We start from the raw sequence: 11,396 nt of genomic DNA, 5'->3' as shown, positions 1-11,396 counted from the left end.
CAGCCCATCTGCATCACTCTGCTCTGGGAGCTGAAGTGCTGGTGGGCTGCATGAAACTGGAACAAGCCCTCTCCTTCCAACCTCAACTAACTTTATTCAACGTATGTGTGAGCTTTCTGATGATTCCATTTGTTGTTGAGACACAGACTTATGCCATAAGATGCCAGGTGTCAAAGTCAGGGGGGAAGGGGCCCTTCCTCCTGTAGCTGGAAGGCCAAATATTACTGCAACAGAGTAGAATGCAACAGAGACAGTCAGGCTGCAACTGTTTTCAACCAAAAAGGATCAGAAGCTATTTTACTTGTGCCAAAATACAAATGATTTCAATACTGCATCAACTCTTAGTTCTTTAAGTTTCAATAGCTCTTGCTGTAAGATGAGAAAAATTTAAAGGGCAGATGGGAATATAGACTGTTGAAAGGCGTCAGGAGAGGTATTGTGACCTAGTACATATAAACAATTATTACTAAAGAAAAGCACAAGGTAAAGAGCATATGACGGAAGATGGGTGAAAATGTCTAATTCTGTGTTCCGTGTCTGGTTGGCTTTTCCTCAGGCACAAACAAAGGATATTGCCAGAAAAGATAGGTATTTGCTTGTTTCCTTCACTGTCAAAGGACTTGCCCAATATATCAGATTAAAATCTCCTTCTGCCAAATCTGCCATTATCTTGCTAATATCCTACAATCAGCCATGGAAATGGGGAGGCAGAGAGGATGCAAGGTCACGTCTGCCTAGAAAAGTCATCCTTGGGGCCCTTTAATGTTATTTTATTCATGGCTTGGCCAGAGTCAATGTTTATTGACCTTATTGGAGGTACAACTAAGGGAAGGAGTAACACAAGGGTGCATATTGTTTCCATATCTCTTTAATTTATACAGCAATTATAAGAAAGGCAATATTGGAAGAGATGAAAGCCTGAATCAAAACTGGCAGTCAAAACACAGATTGAGATATGCAGATGACACCAGTCTATTAGCTGAATCATAGAATCAGTGTTAAAAGGGACCTAAGAGGTTATCAAGTCCAACCTCCTGCCCACTGCAGGATTCACTACATCATCCCTGATAGATGATGATACAGCCTCCGTCTGAAAATCTCCAGTGAAGGGGAAGAAACCACTCCATGCGGTAACCTTCCCACTGACTGACAGCTGTTACTGTCAAGAGGATCTTCCTTATGTCCAATCTGTATCTACATCCTTGAAGTTTCACCCCATGAGTTCCAGTCTTACCCTCTGGAGCAAGTGAGATGTCCAAACCTTCCACAATGTGACAACCTTTCAGGTATTTGAAGACAGCTATTGTGTCCCCTCTCAACCTTCTCTTCTGCAAGCTAAACAGCCCAAGGTCTTTTCACTGTTCCTCATAGGACTTGGTTTCCAGTCCTTTCACCATCTTGGTAGCCCTTCTCTGGACTTGCTCCAGTTCATCAATATCCTTTTTAAACTGGGGTGTGCAGAACTGAATGCAATACAGGTAATCCTTGACTTAGAACCATTCGTTCAGTGACCGTTTGAAGTTATGACGGTGCTAAAAAATGGATTTAAAACTGGTCCCTGAAGTTACGGCCATTGCAGCACCCCTGCAATCATGTGATCAAAATCTGGGTGCTTAGCAGCCTGCCTGCACTTATGACTGCAGGGGCACTTCACCCCCCCTACCCACCTAACTCCCCCCCCCATCTCTGCCCTTTTAGCCACCCTGCATCCTGCCTTGTGGGGCAGCAAGCAGCCCCAGAATTGCATGGCTCTGGGGCTGCTTGCTATGCTGCAGCTTAGGGGCTTCTTGGCACACCGCAGCTCTGGGGCTGCAAGAAGCCCCTGAGCCACAGCACAGTGTGAAGCTGCAGCTACCCCTGGAAGCCTCAGCCGCCCAGCCCGCCCTAGCAAACTGCAGTGCCCAGGAAGTGCCAGCAAGCATTCGTTCGCCCAGCTGTCTTCTCTCCCAGTTCCCTGCACTGACCTTTCACCTTTTGTGCCCAGCTGCCTTGGCCAAAGCAGAAGCACCTCACTGCCTTTGCTGTCTCTTTCTCGGAGAGACAGCCTCAGGGAGTTACGTATAGGCAGGTTCATCAACCCCCCAGCGCTTTCCCATCGGGCAAAGCCACTTCCTGCCTTCTCCATTGGCTGGCATTCTTATTTGTGCTGCCCTGCTGGGGCAGGCTGGGGAGCCACGTGTAGGAAGCCACATGGTGGCTGTGGGCCCAAAAAAGAGACAGCAAAGGCAGTGGGGCGCTTCTGCTTCGGCCAAGGTGGCTGGGCGCAAAAGGCGAATGGTTGGTGCAGGGAACTGGGAGAGAAGGCAGCTGGGTGAACGTATGCTTGCTGGCACTTGCTGGGGCAGGCTGGGGCGGCTGAGGCTTCCAGGGACAGCTGTGGCTTCACACTGTGCTGTGGCTTGGGCTTCTTGCAGCCCCAGAGCTGTGGTGCGCCAAGAAGCCCCTGAGCTACAGTGTAGCAAGCAGCCTCAGAGCCATGCAGTTCTGGGGCTGTTTGCCACCCTGCAAGGCAGGGTGCAGGGTGGCCAAAAGGGCAGAGATGGGGGGAGATAGCTGGGTGTGGGGAGTTGGAGTCTTACTGAGGCTTGGGGCTGGGTGGCTTGGATTGGGGTGGGTCCTCAGCTAACAACTGGTGGAATTTGCTTAATGACGGCAATGGGGAGTGCCAAGATTGCAAGTGATGCGGTCACATGATGTCTTGCTTTACAACCATATCGCTCAGCGACAGAAATTCCAGTTCCAATTGTGGTCGTAAGTAAGGCTACAGTAAGGCCTGACCAAGGCAGATTAGAGTTGAATAATTACTTCCCGTGAGCTGGACTCTATGCTACTCTTGATGCTCCTCAAGATGTTGTTGGCCTTTCTTGCAGCTGCATTACCCTGTTGGGACATGTTGGGTTTGTGATCCACTAGCACATGCAAGTCCTTCTCACATGTGCCGCTCTTGAGCCAGATTTCCCCCATTCTTTATATGTTTCTTTTGTGTTTCTTACCTAGGTGCATGACTTTACATTTCTCCCTGTTAAATTTCATTCTCTTTGTTTCCACACACCACCTTTTTGAATATTTTCCCTCTCCTCCCAAGTATTAGTAATTTGGTCAGCTTTCCCTTGACACTCTTATCCATATGATATGTGAAAATTGTGAACAACATCAGGTCCAGGGCAGAGCCCTGTGGCACCCCTCTCAAGATGTCTCTCCAAGCAGATTTGATGCCATTCATAACCACCCTTTGAGGATGGTCCTTGAGCCAACTGTGGATCCACCTAACGGTTGAGTTGTCAAAGCCATATTGGACCATTTCGTTAATAAGGATGCTATGAGAGATTTTGTCAAGAGCCTAGCTGAGTCAAGATATACTATATCCACGGCATTTCCCCAATCAACCAGGCTAGTAACTCTTATCATAAAAGGAGATCTAGTCAGTCTGGCATGACTTGTTCAGCATAAACTATGTTGGCTCCTGTTAATTAATGAATTCCTATCTAAGTGCTCACAGGCTTGCTCTTTGATAGTTTATTTTATTTATTATTAAATTTGTATGCCCCCCATCTCCCCCAATGGGTGATTCTGGGCAGCTCACAATTAAAATAAAAAACCCATGAACAATTAAAAATACCCCATAAATAATTAAAATTAATTAACCCATTAAAAATCAACTGTAAAAACAAACCCTATACATAAATACTAAAAACATTCAAGATGATGGGGGGGCAAAATCAATTACCTCACAAGCCACCTCCACTGGTGTGAGCCCCCATCCGGCCCCCAGGCCTTCTAGCATAGCCAGAATTTCACACCTTTCCTGAAGGCCATGAGAGTGGGGGCACACCGCACCTCGGGAGGTAGGTTGTTCCACAGAGCAGGGGTCACAGCAGAAAAGGCTGTCCTCCTAGATCCCACCAGTCGAAATTCCTTGACTGGTGGGGTACGCAACATGCCCCTTCTGCCGGACTGGATGGGGCGGGCTCATATAACGGGGGCAAGATGGCTCCTCAGATAACCTCGTCCTGTGCCATGAAGGTGATAACCCACACCTTGAATTGGACCTGGAAGCAAACTGGCAACCAATGCAGCTCACATAACAGCGGTGTTATATGTGCCCCCCAGGGGCATTCAGAACTGTCCACGCCGCTGCGTTCTGCACCAGCTGTAGCTTTCAGATACTGTTCAAGGGTAGCCCCATGTGGAGTGCATTGCAGTAATCCAACCAGGAAGTGACCAGGGCATGAGTGACCATGCGGAGGGCCTCCTGATTGAGGAAGGGGCGTGACTGCCACACAACACGAAGTTGCGCAAAGGCCCTCGACTGCCAAAGGCCACGACTGCCACCTGCTCTTCAAACAGGAGTCATGAGTCCAGGAGGACCCCCAGATTACGCACCGACTCTGTCTGGGGTAGTGCGACCCTGTCAAGAACCAAAGATGATAAACTCCTAGTTCTTGACGCTCCCTGTACCCACAACCGCTCCATCTTACAGTTCATTTGAAGCCTGTTGCCCCCATCCAGGCCCTACAGCCTCCAGGCACCACAAGAGGGTAGCCACAGCATCACTTAGGTCACCTAATGGGATGGAGATGTATAATTGGGTATCATCAGCGTACCGATGATACCTCATCCCATGGTGCCGGATGATCTCACCCAACAGTTTCATGTAGATGTTAAATAGGAGTGGCGAGAGCACCAAACCCTGAGAAACCCCACAAAGTAGGGGCCGTGGGTTGGACCTCTCATTCCCTATCAACACCGATTGGGTTCAGCCTTGGAGAAAGGAGCTGAACCAGCACAGCACTGTGCCACTCAGCACCAACTCCTGCAGCCAACCCAAAAGGGTACCATGGTCGATGGTATCGAAAGCTGCTGAGAGGTCAAGAAGAGCAAGGATGGATGCGCTACCCCCATCCCACTCTCACCAGAGATCATCCAAAAGTGCAAGCAATGCTGTTTCTATCCCATAACTGGGCCTGAAATCTGACTGATAGGGGTCCAAATAATCCATTTCCCCCAGGATCCTCTGAAGCTGCTGCACCTTTTCCACCACTTTTCCTAGAAAGGGAAGGTGGGAGACTGGACGAAAATTGTCCAGAAGGGTGAAATCTAGCGATAGTTTCTTGAGGAGGGGGCAGACCAAAGCCTCCTTGAAAGGCTTTGGGAACACCCCCTCCTGCAACGATGAATTGACCACCGCCAGTACCCACCCTAAGGTCACCTCCTTGGTGGCTTTAACTAACCAGGAGGAACAAGGATCTAGAATACAGGTAGCCACACCAACAGCACCAAGGACCCTGTCCATTTCCTCGGGGGCAACAGGATCAAACCGTTCCCAGATATCTGGGTAAGAGCATTCCCTGGGCAACTCCACTGGACCCGCCTCATGCTCGGCTTCCAACTGAGAATGGATCTGAGCGATTTTATCTGTCAGGTGTTCAGCAAATTCCTTTGCACAGCCCTGTAAATAGTCCTCTGAGCCCTACCTACCCAGGAAGGACTGAATGACCCTGAACAGGGCTGCCTGAGGATGCCATACTCTGAGGATGCAATAACAGCAGAGAAATACTGACATTTTGCCGCCCTTACTGCCACTAGGTAGGCCTTAATAGCGCCTCTAATCCATGTTCGGTTGGACTCATCTTTCATTTTCTGCCAGTGGCACTCTAGACATCTCTTAGCCCTTTTCAGCTCCCTTAACTCCTCCATAAACCACAGGGAGTGCTGGGGGCAATGGGCCAAGAGAGGCCACACAGGCACGATCCTGTCCAAGGCCCCAGCCACCTCCTTATTCCAGGCTGCGGCCAGGGCCTCCACTGAACCGTGCAGCAAGGCCTCAGGAACAACTCCCAGCTCCCTTTGGAACCCTTGCGGGTCCATCAGTCACCACCAGCGGACTGGTGTTCGAATAGGTCTCACCTCCCTGCGGAGGGGGGCAGCATAGGAGAATCTCATGGCCACCAGGGAGTGGTCTGACCATGACAGAGGGGATAATATGAAATCCCCCACCAGATCACACTGCCACCGCTCCGACAAGAAAACCATGTCTGGAATGTGACCACTGTCCTGAGTCAGGCCATAGATGACCTGGGATAGGCCCATGGCCGCCACGGTAGCCATAAACTCCCGAGCCACCTCCGAGGCCAGCCCCAGGGATGGCAGATTAAAGTCCCCCAAGACCATAAGCCTGGGCAACTCCACTGCCAACCCTGAGATGGCCTCCAGCAGCTCGGGCAGGGAGGATGCTACGCAGCAGGGAGGCTGGAACAGAAGCAACACCCCCCGCAACTGATCCCGTGTGCCCAACCTCAGGAACAGGGTCTCACATCCAGCCACTTGTGGAGCAGAGCCCCTGAAGGGCCGCAGAGATTCCCAGATGACCACTGCCATGCCCCCTCCCCTGCCCTGGGGTCTCAGCTGGTGCCAAACCCTAAACCCGGCTGGACACAGTTCTGAAAGGGCAACACCCCCTTCTGGTGCCAGCCACGTCTCAGTAATGCATGCCAGGTCAGCCTGCTCCTCCCCAATAAGGTCATGAATAAGGGGGGCCTTATTATTGACCGACCTGGCATTCATCAGCAGCAGCCGAAAGCCCAGGCCTCTGTAGGTCTGCTGACCAGGGTCTGGGCTTGAGATTAATCTGCTCATGGACCTTGCCCAGTACCAATGTCAGGTTCACATGCTTGCAGTTTCCCAGCTCCTGCTTCTTCCCCTTTTCAAAAATACAATTTAAGCCCTCCTCCAGTCTTCTGGGATGTCACCTGTTCTCCAGGACTTCTCAAAGATTACAGAGAATGGTTATGCAATTATCCTGGCTAGTTCCTTCAACGCTCTATGGTGTAATTCATCTGGCCATGGAGACTTTAATAATTTAGATTAGTTAATCTAATGTGAAGTTCTAAAAGAGCTCTCATTATGAAAGTGAAAGTAAAATCTGGGTTAAATATTTAATGTTAAGTGCATGCTCAGTGAATTTACAGTTGATCGCAAAGTAAAGGTGGCAGATATTTTCACAGGCTCAAGAGTACATTGATAATTTGCTCCAGAAGTAAAGAGGAGATTAATGGAAGGAAAGTAATAACAAACTAAGATTATGGAAGATTAAAGCAATACAGTGAAAACACAGATTGGAAGATTTAAAGTAACATGGTAATGTATGGCATTGAAAAGTGGGCATTGAGAAAGTGTGAGAGAGACGGCTTCAAATTATGGACCTGGAGACAGTTACTGCATGGGCTAACGAATCAATCAGTTCTGCACCAGCAATGGTCAAGGAGCAGAAACTCACATACTGTAGGGAATGTGAAGGGCCTATAAAGAGGTGGTAAAATGGGAAAAATTATCATTATGTTATAAAAATGATAATATAAAATATTATAAAATAAATATTTATAAAATAAAATTATAATATAAAAAGTATCGTGATATATTAAATTATCATTATAGTTAAAATGGATGAATGGGATTTAAGAAATTACTGGACTACCTTTGGAAGAGCTACAAGTTATTAATAAAGACAGGTCAAGATGACAAGCCTTTCTTGACTCAATGGCACCTAACTAACATCAGTCACTGAGCCAACATTGCTGGATTCGCTAGTAAATAGAAGTTCACATTTGATCCTACTTGGCCTGCTGCTATTATACTGTATAGGATAAGGTTGGATGAGCTGAATACAAATTTTTGTTTGGCGCACCTGGATTCTTCTAAAGAAGTTGATAAGATCATAGATCTACATATTTAGTAGAGTATTGGTAGCTGTTCAGTCAAAAGGAACTTGCTGGTCTCTAACAGTCAGGATATTGAAATTGTGTTATTTATGACTTCAAGAGCTTATGTGGTTTGAAGACCAGTCAGTGTTAGTTTTCATTGGGTTCATCAAATCCTGCATTCAGATGGTCCCTTCAGTCAATCGTGCCCTGATCACCTCACCGCTTGACTACTGCAATGTACAGCTTCAACTGTACATGGCCTCAGTATGCCCATGACCTTTGCTTCACAAGCCGCAATGGTTGTTGGTTTGCTTCCAGGTGCAATTCAAGATGCTGGTTGCTACCTATATAGCCCTACTTGACCTAGAGCTCCTTACTTGAAGGCCAGTTCAATCCTGCAGAATTCACCAATCCTGGTGTTCCTTCAATTAAACAGTGTCATCTATTGGGACCCCAGAAGCACGCCTTCTCTGTAGCAGCACTTGTCCTTTGGAATGGGGTCACCCCTCAGATCTAGAGGGCCCCCACCTTGCTGTTGTTTAGAGGAGCTGTGAAGTCCTGGCTTTTCACCCAGGCCTTTGGTGAGAGTGAGACCCTTTGCTTTATCACACTTGCCACCTTTTATCTTTATTTTTTATTGATTTTACTGTGAGCTGCCCAGAGTTACTGAGAGTCATGCAGCATGCAAGTTGAATACGTTGTTGCTGTTGTTGTTACTCAAAGTGACTCGGAGTTGGCAAGAGTCCATGAGGCCTCAGCTGAGGCAGGAATCCGAGTTCAGGCCTCCCCAAGTGAAGGTGTCTCCTTCAGCACGAACGGAGCCCACCTCTCTCAGCCAGATGAATAATTCAGCAGGAACAAGCCGTACCATGCAGCATAATGAACTAGACTTCCAGCTCCTGGAAATTATGTATTTTGGGAGGCAGGCTCGGGACCGGTTCCGGAGCAGCTGCCGTTGTTGCGGCGGAGCCAGTCTCCTGCAGGCTTCCCTCAGCGAGATGCGGGGGCCCGAAGCCCAACCGGCTGCGGCATCTCCGGGGAAGCTCCTTCATATGCGGACGAGCCGGCGGGCGGACTTGTTTTTTGGGGGCGCTGCCTTAAAGGCCCTCGAACCACCCGACCCCATCCCATCCCGTCGACCCCAGAGCGCGCAGCCTGCCGACGGCCCTAACGCACAGCAGGCAAGATGGTCCGCGGGCCTCCCGCGCTTCTGCTCCCGACTAGCCTTCGAGGGCCGGCGCGCTCCGCTGCCTTTGGCCTGTCCGCTCAGGGGCGGAGGACGGCGGCGGCCTCGGCCTTTCCTGCCCGCGGGCCTTGGTGCCCAGGCGTCGCCCGGCGGGCGTGCGGGGGCAGCAGCAGGCGCGGTCGCGGCTCACAAGGGGTTACGCCTGCCTGGGCGGGAGGCGAGCGGCTCCTCCTCCGCGCGCTGACAGCAGCAGCAGCTGCCTGGCGCAGCCCGGGCCCGGCGGCCGGCTAGTCGCCGTGGGCATCCGAGGGCGGTGGGCGGTGCCGGGCCGGGCCTGGGACCCCGCAAGGTACGTCCGCCGCCGGGCAGGTGAGGCGGGGGCGCGCGGCGGCGGCAGCTGCAGAAGGGGCTGCGGGAGAAGACGGGGCCCGCGAACTAGCTCTGCGCATTCAGCGTGCGGAGAAGGCCCGCCGGCTCGGCCCGCATCTGCCGGCAGGAGGGGGTCCAGCTCACATTAGCGGCCCTCCAGCCTGGTCGCGGCTCCAGGATGCCTCCGCGGGGTGGCGTCTTTGGCGAGGGGCGCGCCGCGCGCAGCTCCCCCCGTCTCAGCCAAGAGGCGGGGAGCAGGGAGAGACGGCACCTGCCCGCTGCCCTGCGAAGCCGCTCGCCCCGAGACGTTTTTCGACCTGCTGGGGAGGGCTCCTCGGACAACGCCCGTCCGTCTCCCGTGGGGAGGGGAAGCTCGGGAACTTGCTGCGCGCACTCGCTTGGCGCGCACACTGCGGCAAATTCTGCAGCTGGCGCCCTCTGCTCTGAATGCCGGGCGCCCCGCCCATCTTCCTGAGCCCGGCCAGCCGGCCTTCCGCCAAGTGGGTCCTCTCCGGGGCTCCAGGGACAGCCGGCGTGAGCGGTTCGCGGTGGTTGAGGCGCTGGCAGGGGGGCGGGGGGGGGGTGTCTCCCGGCCGTGCGGCTGCTTCCCCCTCGAGTGCAGCAGTTGCGTTATTGCCCTGGGGCCCCGCCTCCTCCCGGGTACCGCAGCCGGGGGCGCCCCGTTTGCACATGGGGCATTTGGGCCCGTGCCTCTGGGTGATCGGAAAAAAGCGCATGCCAGTGAGGCGCCTGGCTGGTCTGAAAGGTCCCCAGGTGGGTCTGGGAGGAGGAAAGGGTGAGTCTCCAGAAGCAGAGGAAAAGCTCCTGGTCCTGCAGGAGAAAGAGAGAAGGCTTAGTCTTGTCAGCAGCAAGAGTTGGAAGGCCTGCATTCTCCAGAAAGGGCACCCGAACTGGAGAAGAACCCCTAGGCACTGAAGGCTGCTGAGTGGTCTGAAAATGCCAGGAGGGCATACCTTCTCTGGGTCCTGAGGAAGGTCACCCCCCAGGCATAATGTAGTGCAGCTTCAACCACGTGCCCGACTGAAAGAGAGCCAGGTCATCAGCTTCATCTAGGGCAGCCCCACCATGCTCTCAAGGGAAGGTTGGAGAAAGGGTGACAGTTACCTACTTTGATCAGATCAGGGATGGACCTCAGTTCACCGCTGCCTCCTGCAGGCATAAGCTGTTCCGTTAGAAAGGCATTGACCACTTCACAAGTCACTTTCCCCACATCCCTTCTGTGACCCTTTTGGTGTGGAGCTCAGGCCAGAGCAAATTGGAGAGAGTTTCTCACAAAAATATTCTCCCAAGATCTCAGTGCTGCTCATAGGAAAAACTTCCTGCCTATCATCCCCCAAAGGATGGGGGTCATCCTGAAGAAAGACACAGGGCACATTCCACCAGTACAGAAAGGGCAATGATTTTTATCCTCATCTCCACAATGGAGGCTTGATCATGAGTGTGCAGTCCCACGTGCTTCTGGTTTCACTCCACCAGCACTCCAGATATCTTTGCTGGTGCTTCATTTTTCAGAGCTCCACAGTAAACCAAAGAGCCCCTGGGATTAGCAAACAGGAAGAGGCTGCTCAGGGTGATCTCATCAAGCACCTTTGTATTCCAGAGGTTGACCAACTTGCTGGATCTGGCAAGTGCTTGCAGAAATGAATCTGGATCCACCACATGCCTGGATAGGCCATCTTCACCATTCTTCCCACCCTAGGAAGGTTACTGGTAACATAACTCATGCTGACCCTGACATTGTCCAATTTCAGATTGCACATCAACTGCTTGGAGGTGAAGACTAGGTCTAACATATGGCCACCTATGTGGATTGGGTGTGAAATTTCCTGTGACAAGTCCATGGTTGCCATGATGGCAGTGAATTTCCAGTCTTTCCCAGAAATTCCCACCAATGGCTTGGAGGTTGACGTCCCACAGCACAAAGAGCTGAAAGAACTCCATGTGTCTTTCAATGAGGATCTCAGGAACCGATTTGCTTGGCAGGACATGATCAGGATTCCCAAGTTTCTCTAAGCTTAGTGTGGCAGGCCATCATTCATAACTCATCTCCACAACAGGTCACCATTAGATTGTCCCAGATGATCATTGCCACCCCATCTCCCCTACTCAGGGAGGTCACC

General features: G+C 51.5%; 1 protein-coding gene across 2 annotated transcripts in view; it reads left to right on the top strand.

The window, feature by feature from the left end:
- Positions 1-9,071: 9,071 nt before the first annotated feature.
- MAP1A (microtubule associated protein 1A) overlaps positions 9,072-11,396 on the top strand; it is a 31,304-nt gene continuing 28,979 nt past the window's right edge. The window contains exon 1 of one of the 2 annotated variants that reach the window (XM_088139332.1): positions 9,072-9,255. The gene's annotated coding sequence lies outside the window, so the exon portion shown is untranslated. The remainder of the gene's footprint in view (positions 9,256-11,396) is intronic. The other variant, XM_088139333.1, reaches the window with a different exon arrangement.

This window comes from Python bivittatus, unplaced genomic scaffold (genome assembly GCF_059951505.1).
Source record: "Python bivittatus isolate LINGU-HERP-01145 unplaced genomic scaffold, Pbiv_v1 ctg000210_np1212, whole genome shotgun sequence".
NCBI lineage: Eukaryota > Metazoa > Chordata > Lepidosauria > Squamata > Pythonidae > Python > Python bivittatus.
Note: the sequence above shows the minus strand (reverse complement) of the source record. Positions and strands in the feature narration are given on the sequence as shown.